Source organism: Arvicanthis niloticus, chromosome 10 (genome assembly GCF_011762505.2).
Source record: "Arvicanthis niloticus isolate mArvNil1 chromosome 10, mArvNil1.pat.X, whole genome shotgun sequence".
Taxonomy (NCBI): domain Eukaryota; kingdom Metazoa; phylum Chordata; class Mammalia; order Rodentia; family Muridae; genus Arvicanthis; species Arvicanthis niloticus.
In genome coordinates this window covers 19147199-19159282 of record NC_047667.1, presented here as the reverse complement: position 1 = coordinate 19159282, position 12084 = coordinate 19147199, and the positions used below count along the sequence as shown (strand labels likewise).

The window sequence follows — 12084 nt, the reverse complement described above, 5'->3', positions numbered from 1 at the left end:
TTTCTAAAATGACTATATATTAGGATACAAAGGAAGTTTTAACAAATATAAGAAACTTGAAATTATGTTATGTCCTACATTGATCTGACCACATGTGTGAAAGCTTGATGCCAATATTAAATAGCAAAAGACCACAAATTTCTGCAAGTTGAAATCACAGACTATTACATTAAAAATTGTGTCGAGAGAACTCCAAAATCTAAATGTAAAACTATCTAGAATTATATGAAAATACAACATACCAAAATCTGTGGGACACAATGAGAGTAATCCTAGAGAAAAGTCCATAGGACTAAATACCTAAATTTTAAAAAAATGGCAAAAATATTTCATATTAATAACTTCATGATAAACTTGAAGCCTTTAAGAAAACAAGAAAAAGTAAGTAAAAGAATAAGTGTGAAGAAATGAACTCATGCCTGAAAAAAATAAAAGAAAATATACACACAAATCAGAGCTGCTCCTTTGAAACCATAAGAATGACCGACCTTTAGCTAACTTAACAAAATAAAAACATAGAGATGATTCAAATAAATAAAATTAGAGACCGATGGATTCAGTGCAGAATTCTACCAGACCTTCAAAGAAGAACTTATGCCAATACTCAACTAATACATAATATAGAGGAATATCCCCTAAACTCTTTATGAAGCCCATATTGCTATTCTCCCAAAACCAGACGAAGACTGCAAAATCCCAGAAAATTAAAGACCAAAATTTCTCATAAATATAGATGTCAAGACTCTATTTTCATGTTAACTTTTCTTTGTTCTTGAGAACTGCATACATGTTTACAATGAAACATCCTCAGATCCACCCCTAAAAGTCCCATCTCTAAAACCATTCAAATCCTCCCAACTTTATTCATACCTGCTTACTTCTGTTAATTCACAAAGTCAATTTGTACTGCTCATGTGTGGATGGATGTGGGCTAGCCACTGGATTTGGGAAGCCTACCAGTGACCACATATTCAAGAAAGAAAGATTCTCCCTCCCCCAGACACTATCGCACACCAGTAGCTTCCAATAACAGATAATAACATTCCCTGTCTTTGAGTAGACATTTGGGAGGAAAGTGAAGTTGTTCTTCCTCTATTTCCAACCCAAACCTTCTCTGATAAAGCATCTCTCTATTCACCTTTCTGCTTAGGAGACACTTATTTTCTAAGGGTGGTCTGTAGACACCTACGGGTGATTGAGACAGTTTAAGGAATACCAAAATACTATTTCCTTTATTTTGAAACCCACAGCATTAATAACCATAATGCAAAAGCATGAAGGGCTGTTTATATAAAATAAATGCATCTTAATAAAAAAGAGCCCTTAAGGACAAACTGCAGGTCCCTAAAATTAATCAAACAATAGTACCAAACAGCACAGGTTGTCATTGTAGATTTTGCAACTGAAAATTCAATTATATATCTTATAATATCTATACAGCTGACTCTGAAGTGAGCACAGAGAAATTCCACTACACAAAGAAGCTCCATGACGTTCCTAAGAAAAGGGACAGCATAATGGGATTGAGTGGGCACTCATGAGCTCCCGTGGTTCTGGAATAGCAGTCTCACATGAGGGCATGTTTGCAGACAGGCTACGGCTATCTCCTCTTCCATATTTTGTAGATGACTTCTCAGATAATGAAGGAAAACTGGTACAGACAATCATTTACAATGAAAATATTCAAATGACAATTGGACTTTTGGAAAACTTTCTTCTGCCTCCGTCAGCCCAGAAGCCTCCCAGACCTTAGATTTTTCTAAGTTTATTGATGGTATTAAAAAACAAGGCTGTTTAATTATATATGCTAAATACATTAACCTTTAATATATGCCAATGGTCACATATTTTCTAAAAGATTAATGCATGGTATTAAAAAAATATAATGAGTGCATTATCATTTACTTGATAGCCTAGCAGATTTTTAAATTCTGAAGAATAAAAAACAATTCTCTAATTTTCTACCTGTATGTATAGGCATATATGTACATATCCTTTCCCTTTACACACACACATAAATATTCTCTACATATATACATTTATATGTATACATACATGTATATGTATATGGATAGATAGATAGATAGATAGATAGATAATGTATATACGGCTAGAGTTTCTTTGAATACTTCATTAAACCAGTCTATTCTAACAGACTACATTTACAAGTACATACAAGACTATAGTTATCTTCCATAGTTAAAGAAATATGCTAAACTATAAAGGCACATCACATAACAAAAGCTACACCATGTTTTTAAACATGGTAATATTTAAAATTTTTTGTAGAAACTGCATTGATATAGTGTAGCATATTGTAAAGATTTTAATTATTTAAGATGAACTAACAATGTAGTTTTCAATTTCTCTCTTTAAATTTTGGTTATAGCAAACACAGAGAGATACAAATCATATAAACAGAAGTGTTTTTGGATAGTTTTGGATTAAAGTATAAAGGATCTTGAAACTAAAAAGTTTCAGAATCACTGGTTTTAAATGTGTGTGTGTGTGTGTGTGTGTGTGTGTGTGTGTGTGTTTGTATGTGTGTGTATGTGTGTGTGTCCATGCACGTGTGTGTGTTCTAACATGTGGGGATACAAAGGAGGAGAGAAGAGAGTCCCAGGCTCCTTGGAGCTGAGGTTACAGGGACTTGTGAGTAGCCAGAGGAAGTGTACTTCAATCCTCTGCAGGAATGGCATGTAATCTTAACTGCTGAGCCTTTAGTCCAGAGAACAATTGTTGTAAGTGTCCTTTCCTAAAAGGCTTTTAAGTGAAAATTTTCTAATTTTTATCCCATTTCAACTGGAATAATTTAATAAGTGCTCTACATGTTTCACACTCTGGAATAAAGATGAGCAATTAGCATGCATGAACAGACACTAAGTACCATAAACACAGCTTTCGGGGGAGGGGAGCGGAAGAAGGCTGATCTACTTGCAACTTAAAACTGAAGCACTGGCAGACTCTAGCTCCTGTGGCCTGAGTCCATCAAACCAGCAGTCTCCATTAAGAACTAAGCCCTCTCTGTTCTATGAACCACTCTGCATCGGCCCTGTCTCTCATGTTAGAGTATTTAACAGAAACAACTTTGAAAAGCATTTGTTTCATTTGAATAGTGCCTTAGACAATAGTAGCACAAGCCAGTGATGCTGCTCCTGGTTAGCTGTCTTATGTGCATTCCTTCTGCTGTATTGCTTCTCAATACAGAGAACCTGCAGCATCAAGAGCAAGCCACTTCCTGACTCCTACAGAGTCTCTGAACCCTGAACCCAAGAAGTATCTGCCAAATGGGTCTGGGATGCTAGTCTAGCTTGCATGAGCTTTTCCTCTTAGATCTTCCTAGCTAGGGGCAGGAATTGCTCCTAGGTGTGAGTCTAGCTAAGGCTGAGGTATAAGCATGTCTGATGTTTGTTGCAGATAAGGCTTGTATACAAAAAAGATTAGAGTATCTAGGACAGCAAAGTGGTTGGAAAACAGAGTGTAAGACTCAGACTGCAGACAGTGTGTCATTGTAGTACATTCTGCCCCAGAATTTCATCAGTCCAAAATTTTAACTTAGCTTCAAGGGTTGTGACAAAGATGTATCTATCAAAGCAGAAAGAAATTCATGCACTTTATATGACTACTTTTAGTTTTGCTCATCAATTAATTATAGAAACATAAAACGTCATTTTCTATTTGAATTGTCTTCCCATGTCACATATAATAAAGATCAGTTTGGTTGTTGATGCTTGGCCTGAGAGTTCCATGTCCCTCACATTGACATGAAGACAGACAATTACTGTATGCGAGCAGCTACTAAGAACCATTGTCTTGCTTGTTCCTTGACTATTTGCATCTATTGTATTGCTAGTTCCTCAACGTAGAACTGACCTTAATACTTACATGTAATTAAAATGGTATAAAAGCAAAAAGAAGGAGGGGGGATTGGATGGGGGTTTAGGGAGGGGAAATAGGGAAAGGGGATGTCATCTGAAATGTAAATAAATAAAATATCCAATAAAAAAGGATTATTGCATGCATTTACTTTGTTGGGGTGACAGAGAGAGAAAGAGAGAGAGAGAGAGAGAGAGAGAGAGAGAGAGAGAGAGAGAGAGAGAGAGAGAAAAAAAATTAGAACAGATCTTAGGGGCTTTGAGAGTGGTGAGACTAAAGAAAGATGGTCATTGTATTGCTGTGGGTTACCCTGGGGCCCTGGGGCACTTGTACCCTGGTGTCATGGTGCCCATATATTCTGATGTTAATCCTGCTTCCTCAGCAGGTGCTGTCTCACCCAGGAGGAGTAGATCACATACTCAAGTGATCTCATGTGAACCATCTCCCCATTCTAACTGGTCAAATAAAGGCTAGAGCCTGTGATTGGGCAGTGGAAGGGAAAGGTAGGATTGGAGGTCTTAGAGAGTGGGGGCAGGTGAGTAAAAGAGAAGAGAAGAAGGGGGAGAGAGAGGATGAAGAAAGAAGAGGAGAAGGGGGGAGAGAGAGTATGGAGAAAGAAGAGGTGGAAACCAATACAGAGCAGAAACATATGACCAGGAAAACTACAAGCAGCAAAGGGTCTCATAGCAGGAGAATAAATTAGGATAGTGATAGATCTGCCCAATCTAGGGATATGCTTATAAATACAATAACTGGGTTGGTTGTATGTTTTTTATACAAGATTATTGGGGTTGGAAATTACTGCAACACTGTATTGTTCTATACTGCTTGAAGAGAGTGGGAATTATCAGAGTCAACTCAAATTTATCAGACATTCTGATATTTTAAGGAATTAGGGAGTCAATTTTTAGAGACCTGGGAGTAAGAGACTCTCAGGACTCAAAGGGAGAAATTTTAAATGAAATGCCCGACAGTAGGGAGAGGGAACTTATAAAGCCACCTCTCCAGCAGGAAGATAGGGCATCAAATGAGGGAGGGGGTTGCCATCCCACAATCAAAACTCTGACCCATAATTGTTCTTGTTTGAAAGAACTACAGGGATGGAAATGGATAAAAGCCTGAGGAAAAGAAGGTCTAGCGACAGGCCCAAAGTGGGATCCACCTCAAGGGGAGGTTCTAACGCCTGACACTACTACTGAAGATATGGAGTGCTCACAAAAAGGGACCTATCATGACTGCCCTCCAGAAGACCCAACAAGCAGCTGAAAGAGTCAGATGCAGATATTTGCACCCAACCAATGGACAGAAGCTGCTGCTGATCCCTGTGGTTGAATTAGGGAAAAGCTGGAAGAAGTTGAGGAGGGGGACAACTCTGTAGGAGGACCAGCAGTCTCAATTAATCTGGATCTCTGAGATCTCTCAAACACTGGACCACCAAAAAAGCAGCATATACTAGCTGATCTGAGGTACTCAACACATATACAGCAGAGAACTGCCGGGTCTGTGTTCAATCAGAGATGATGCAACTAACCCTCAAGAGACTGGAGGTTTCAGGGAGTTTAGAGGTCAGGTGAGGTGGGGATTAGGGACAGCCTGGAGACAGGGTGTTGTGTTAGAAGTATAGGATGTGGAACAGTTGGAGGATGGATGGGAGGGTGGGGGAAAATAAAATCTGGAGTGTAAATAAATAAATAAATAATAAAAAGAATTCCTAATCTGAAAGGTTTAATAAAAAATTCAAAAATCAACATTAAATAGCAAATGCTGAGTGCTCTCAATAACCCACCCCATAGCTCAGCTCTTTCTCCTAGACTGTGAGGTCTGGGCATATAGAAAGTTTGCAATATATAGAGTTACCAAGACCTTTTCAAGCACTGGTAGCAGCACTGTGATAATAAGGACAATGCCAGTTATACCGCCTGTCTATTACATGTCAGGCATCATGAGATACCTACTTTTTCTCAGCACCACTCAGAATTGCAAACATGTCACACCCATAGGAAAGTTTTGAACTGGAACCATCAGTTTTCATGAGAGGCAGTACTCTTTACAATAATTCTTGTCAAGAAATCTGTTCATGTTTTTCTCATCAACTTGACTGCAGTTAAGTGGGAAGTATGCAGCATAACATTAGAACAATTTACCTGGTCTGCAGAGGTATTAAACCTTGGCACAACCTGTAATTAAGTAAGTTAATCTGCTTCTCATATTGATTCCAGGTTTGTAATTCAATCAAAGGTTCCAGGCAAGTGAAACTTGAACTCTGTTGAGAGAGGTGGGCATTGGGCATAAAAAAACCCTCTTGTTCCTGTGCCAACTAAATGACATCTTTTGGCTATAACTCTTTTTATAGCCTTTCCATAACTCCTTCGAATGTTCTTTTGGATGGGCTATAAAGTAGTTAATCAGAATAAATTAAAATTTGTTCTTAGTACTAAAATGTAAATTAATTGTATGTTTTCTTCCAAATCTAGTCATTTGAAACATCTGGTATATATATTTTATGCAGTGCTCAATCTAATGGTGATAAGTTTTCTATGTTGTTAAAACTGCTTCTTACTTCCACATAGTAGTCATTTAAAAGAGAGAGCCAATGTCTCAGAGCATGTCTTACAAACTCATTAGAGCAACAATGGGTCCACTCTGGTTTATCTTAAAATAAAACAGAGCAGAGGATTACCCTTTGCCCACAGCCACCCGGACAGTGAAGCCCTGGCCTCACTGTGAAGGAAGAGCAAAGTTTCCAAGAACCAAGGGCATTAAGTACAGAAAATTAATCTTTCCATGCCAACTTTTATACTTTCACATATCAATTGCTGCAGCTGTGACAGCTACTTTTGTAACATCTGCCGGAGAAAAGAAAGAAAAGAAAGTGACTGTACTTAGGTAGAGCAATACCTTTTTTATGATTAGAGCTAACAGAGCTCTGGGAAATTCAAGACTCAGAAATGATATAAATTATATATAGATTGAAAATGCTCATAACTTGCTTTTAATTAAGTAATAAGCTCGAACAGATTTCAGGATTTCTGAATAATGTGCTGTTCCAAAGGACAAGCAATAATTCATGTGAGGAGACTCATCTATTGAGTTCAAGATGCATGTATTTCATTCCTACACCACCAAGTTTCTTCTTTGTTAGCCTCAGTTCCACTCTCTCTATTTGGCGTTAAATAACTACCTCAGCTACTTTCCACCGGATTGGCTCAACATTTTACAACTCACCTCTCATATTTGGTTTCCTGGACAAGGGGCTCTTAGACTGCAATGCCTCTAATCAATAGAGCTTTATCTTTCTAAAGCTATAGAATCTAGAAAGATCCAGGCCAGTATAAGTTTACCTAGTGAATCCAGTTTGTAAGGCTTGCTGCCATCTTTGAGCTTTATCAAACCTGCCACTTCTTTCAGCCTGCTTACATATAGCTTCAATCAGCTCTAGGAGAACCAGTATTCACTGAAAGGTGGAAAAATATACAGTTGCCAAGTCAGGGAAACAACAACAACAAAAAGGTTCAGTATATTTTTTCACCAAAAAGATAAAGATGAGCCACACTGAGCTATGCAACACATCACATGGGTGGCAAACATTCTTCTTCCTTTCTGCCCCAGGGCTAGAATCTACCTTTCTAGCTCCTGGGTCTAGCTGCTATACATAGAGCAATGAAATCACCTTGGGAAGCCTCAAGGATTGTAAATACAAGACTAAAAGGGAATGCAGGTATAAAGCATCTAAATACACATGCAAACTCACTTCTCCAATATCATATAATTCACTCACAGCCAATAATAATAATAATTTCACAATGTCAAAGTACCACAGCCTGGCAAAAAATATTTTTTTTGCTTCTAAAACTTTTTCTTCCACACTGTTAATATCATTAGGCAGTAACATGAACTTTTATTTTTTTATATTTTATATTTATTTCTTTAATAGTTTATAAAGGAATGGGTTTCAATGAGATTTTCATATTATATTTTCACTGATTTGGCTACCACCTTTACTCTGTGTGTTTGCCTTGATCAACTGATCCCCTTTCTCTCCAAGATTTCCACTTTGTTCTGTTGCCTTCCTCCAACCCTTAAAGCCTCCTCCTTCCCAGTTTTAATGACTCTTTTGACTATTCTGTACTTTACTCATATTTATTTTTACCTGGGTATGTATATTAACAGCTAAAGCATAAGATCCACATATAAGGGAGAATACACATATTATCCCTCTAAGCCTAGTTTGTCTCCCTTAATACAATATTTTCCATGCTCCTGAATTAGAATGTTTACAATTATGGAAATGGCTGTATGATCAAAAGCAACCCACAGGTTCAAAGCAATCTCCATCAAAATTCTAGCAGCATTCTTTATAGAACTGGAGAAAACATTCTTAAAATTCATATGGAAACAAAAAGGACCCAGACAGACAGCAAAAGCAATTATAAACAGAAAGAACACAGCCAGAAGCATCACATTATCATAGCTCAAATTGTACTTCAGAGCCATAGTGACAGACACTATACTGGTTCTGACACAAAAGTGGGCATAGAGATCAATGGCATATAATAGAAGACCCAGAGACAAGCACACAAACCTGCAGACACCTCAGTTTTGACAATAGTCTCAAAAACTTAAAGTAAAACTCAGTGACATATTTGTGAGTCCCCTGTCCTTAGCAAATTAAAGCAGAATTAGAAGACAAAACACCTGCTTCTTATAGCTTAGGGATTGGAAGGTGACTATAGGCAGACATATGTAAAATGAAACATCTCAAATATCCACTGAAACTGTACATACTAAATCAAGCTTTAAGTGCCTGATATCTGCATTTTCTAACCTTCTTTCTGTACTTAGTTCCATTGTCTCAATGTCCAACCTCAGAAGCTCTCTAACTTCATAAAACTATTGTGTATCAAGAGCTAAGTCTATAAAATCTAGTTAAGTGAACAATTTTCACTGGGGTTTCTTTTTCACTGAGGACAGGCAAAAAAGAGAAGTAACATGGTACATGATTATGGTGCTTATTCTGGTTTGGGTGTCTGTTGTTTATCCTAGGAGTGAGGCCCCGGTAGGTTACTTATACAAAATGTACTGCAAAATGGCATCAGGATCTTTCTGCATCACCTCTAAAGTCTGCCAGGGAAGAGCTCTGGGCAAAAAAACATGCTACCAGAGGAAAGTTTTAGCTATTTTTCTTAAAATTGATATTTCCATTAAAAAGCCACCTCAATATCTCCAAAATGTTAATTTGATAAATCATACTCATAGTTTAGGTATCCAAAGAGAGGGGAATCAAGAGTGTATGGTGGACTTTTTGGTTGTTTCTCAATGTACCTTCTGCTCCTGTGGCTAGTCACTGAATGAAATAATGTATAAATGGCGGCAAAAATACACTGCCAGCTTCCTGCCAAACCTTTTAATCTATTTGAATTCCCTTTTATTCTCTTTTTGAAAACTACTAGCATTCATCAGGAAATTACTACCCCTGTAAGTTCTATTTCACATTACAGTAGTCTCTTATCTTAAACATCCCCCCAAATCATGTGGTCCTTATTTTGGCACTACTGGGAAGTATCATATACTTAAAGGATAGGACCTAGTAGAAAATAGGGCTAAGTGAATTAGGGTGATGCCCTCTAAAGGCTTTGTGGTGTGCCATTACTTTCTCTTTTTCTACCTGTGATGTGTGTGGTTTTGGTCTACCATTTGTTTACATCATGTAATTTATCACTACACATTATAAAAACAAACAACAAACAAACAAGCAAACATGGGGCTGGGGAGATGGCTCAGTGGTTAAGAGTACTAACTGTTCTTCCAGAGATCCTGAGTTCAATTCCCCACACCCACATGATGACTCACAACCATCTGTAATGGGGTCTGAGGACCATTTTAGGTGTGTTTGAAGACAGTGACAGTGTATTTATATACATAAAATTAAAAAAAAAACAATAGACTTAACCAACCATAGACAGGAATGTTGAAAAAATTGTAGTCACAGTAAGCATTTTCTCTTTGGAAGATGATTGTCTGAGATATGTGTCAGAGCTGACTAAATGCACATGTTTGTCCCTTCCATTATTATATTTTCCTAAATCCCACTTCTGCCTGTCCATTTCTAACACCTTTAATTACCCAGCATGAGCATATGCACGCAGTATTTGTTAAAGATACAAAGGAAAATGTGCTGACCTCTGTTTTAGTTATTTTTCCTAACATTAGTATTGCAATAAAAAATATTACTTAATTTTCCACCTCAATTTTGTTACCAAAACTATGAGGCCATTAGAGATGGCATGTTTATTTTTCCACATACAAAGTGGTATGTATTTATATAGGTATGCTTTTCCATATCGGAGGGTCAGACAACTGTTAGGAAGCATCATTTAGCTCAGTAAAATGCTTTCCCAAAAGACCCTTGTTTGTGGTCGAGGCTACTCAGTATTGGTGGTACAAGAAGAATGAAGGTCAGAGTGATGTGCTTTAGGATGAAGTCAGGATGCTCCTCACTTGCTTGCTATGATATCAGTGAATGTGGTGTTTCTTATTGTACATGTGTTCATTTGGATGGAAGAGATGTTCAAGAAAGGAAGAACAATAGGCTGGAAGTCAGGACCCCTATTCTACTCAGTAATTAGATGTCATGCCACTTCTGTGAGCCATGGATACCTCATTTACAAGATGATGGGTTTGCCTTAGATAGCAATTCTTAGCCCTGACTGCACACCAGATTCTCTGGAGTTTAAACAAATATCGACAGTTGGATCCTATCCACAGAAATTCTGATTTAATTGGTCTGGGGGTGGGGTGGGATACACACTCAAGAAAAGCTAATGTTAAGCCACAATGGAGAAGTCAGCAATTGATATTTTGAGGTTTCATGACCACTTGGGCTGTTTATTGTTCCAAAGTCAGTCTAACTGGGGATTTAGCTTTATCTGGAAAAAGTTTCTTTTCATATAGGAGAACACTGAATGGCTCACAAGCAATTCCACTGCATGCTTATACTTACTTTTAAGTGAACAAAGCTACACTTGGTAGCAAAGATAGAAAAGATTCAATATCTGGTCAAGCATATGAATGAAAAGCTTGACAAGTAGGTCCAAGCACTTTGAATACCTTCTCTGTCCCCAAGAACTGGATAGAATTCGGTCTCCATATCCAGATTTACTCTTTCCCCCCCCTTTCAGATTTAGCATTAACCAAGGACAAGGAATCAGCATTAGGGTAAATACATGTAGCTGACTAAGCAGCAAGTGCCTATGACACTACTCTACTCTAAGTCAGCTACACTGGAGCCTATTCTTGATGGAAAAGAGGCACACTTGTGCTTTGATATAACACAGATAAATCTATCCATAATTAAGAAGTGAGCTGGATCACTTTAGTGTTTCTGTTCTTGTCACATAGTGATAATCTCACCAGAAAAGTTCACTCTGCTTTGGTCACAGTCTGCCATCCAGCACCTGCATGCCTGAGCTTAAGAGCTTTGTCCTGGCTGGAGGGAGACTGCTTATGTTCAGCTTGGAATCGTTGACTTGATTTTCTCTCAAATAGGTAAGCATAAAATTTGCAAGCTCCCAGGTTTGTCAGGTATCAGGAGCCATCCAGGATATGCTGAGTCAGGTAGGTGGCCTTCCTGGAAGTGGCCCACTGTTTTTGCATGGCTTATGATGAGTGAGCTCTGTGAGACAAGGTCCCATAGAGACTTTATCCCAGGATTGCTTCTTGCAGCTGATATGCCTTTCCTGTTATTATTAGATGTGTACAATAATCACTAGGTATTAGTCCCTTTTGAGCAGATTTCTGCAGAACAACGAAGATGTATTGTCTTGTAGTAATGTTACATAGACAAATAGATTTTTTTAATTGCTAATGATAATTCCATAAAAATTTCTAAAATTATACTACTAATAATTAAGCTTTTTATAATAGGACTGTTATTAAGTCCTCTCTGACATTAAAACTGCAATGAGAACTTTGCCAATCATCAAGTGTCATGAGTTAATTGCTTCTGAGATATAAAAGAGGTATTTACAACATAGAACACATTCCAAGAGGTTGTAAAACAATTAACAAAAGGTCCTGAAAAGGTAACTAATGAGTTAATGTAGGTGCAAGAACAGAAGATAAAACGTTGACTGGGTTTATCTTTACAAAATTTTAATAATATCTTAGTCATAAAATTGTTTTTTAACTTTCTATGAACCTGTTGAGCTT

The 12084-nt window shown here is 37.6% G+C and overlaps 1 protein-coding gene across 1 annotated transcript in view; it reads right to left on the bottom strand.

Annotated features, from left to right (window-relative positions):
* Thsd7b (thrombospondin type 1 domain containing 7B) overlaps window positions 1–12084 on the bottom strand; it is an 839715-nt gene that overhangs the window by 182739 nt on the left and 644892 nt on the right. The gene's annotated exons all lie outside the window — the stretch shown is intronic.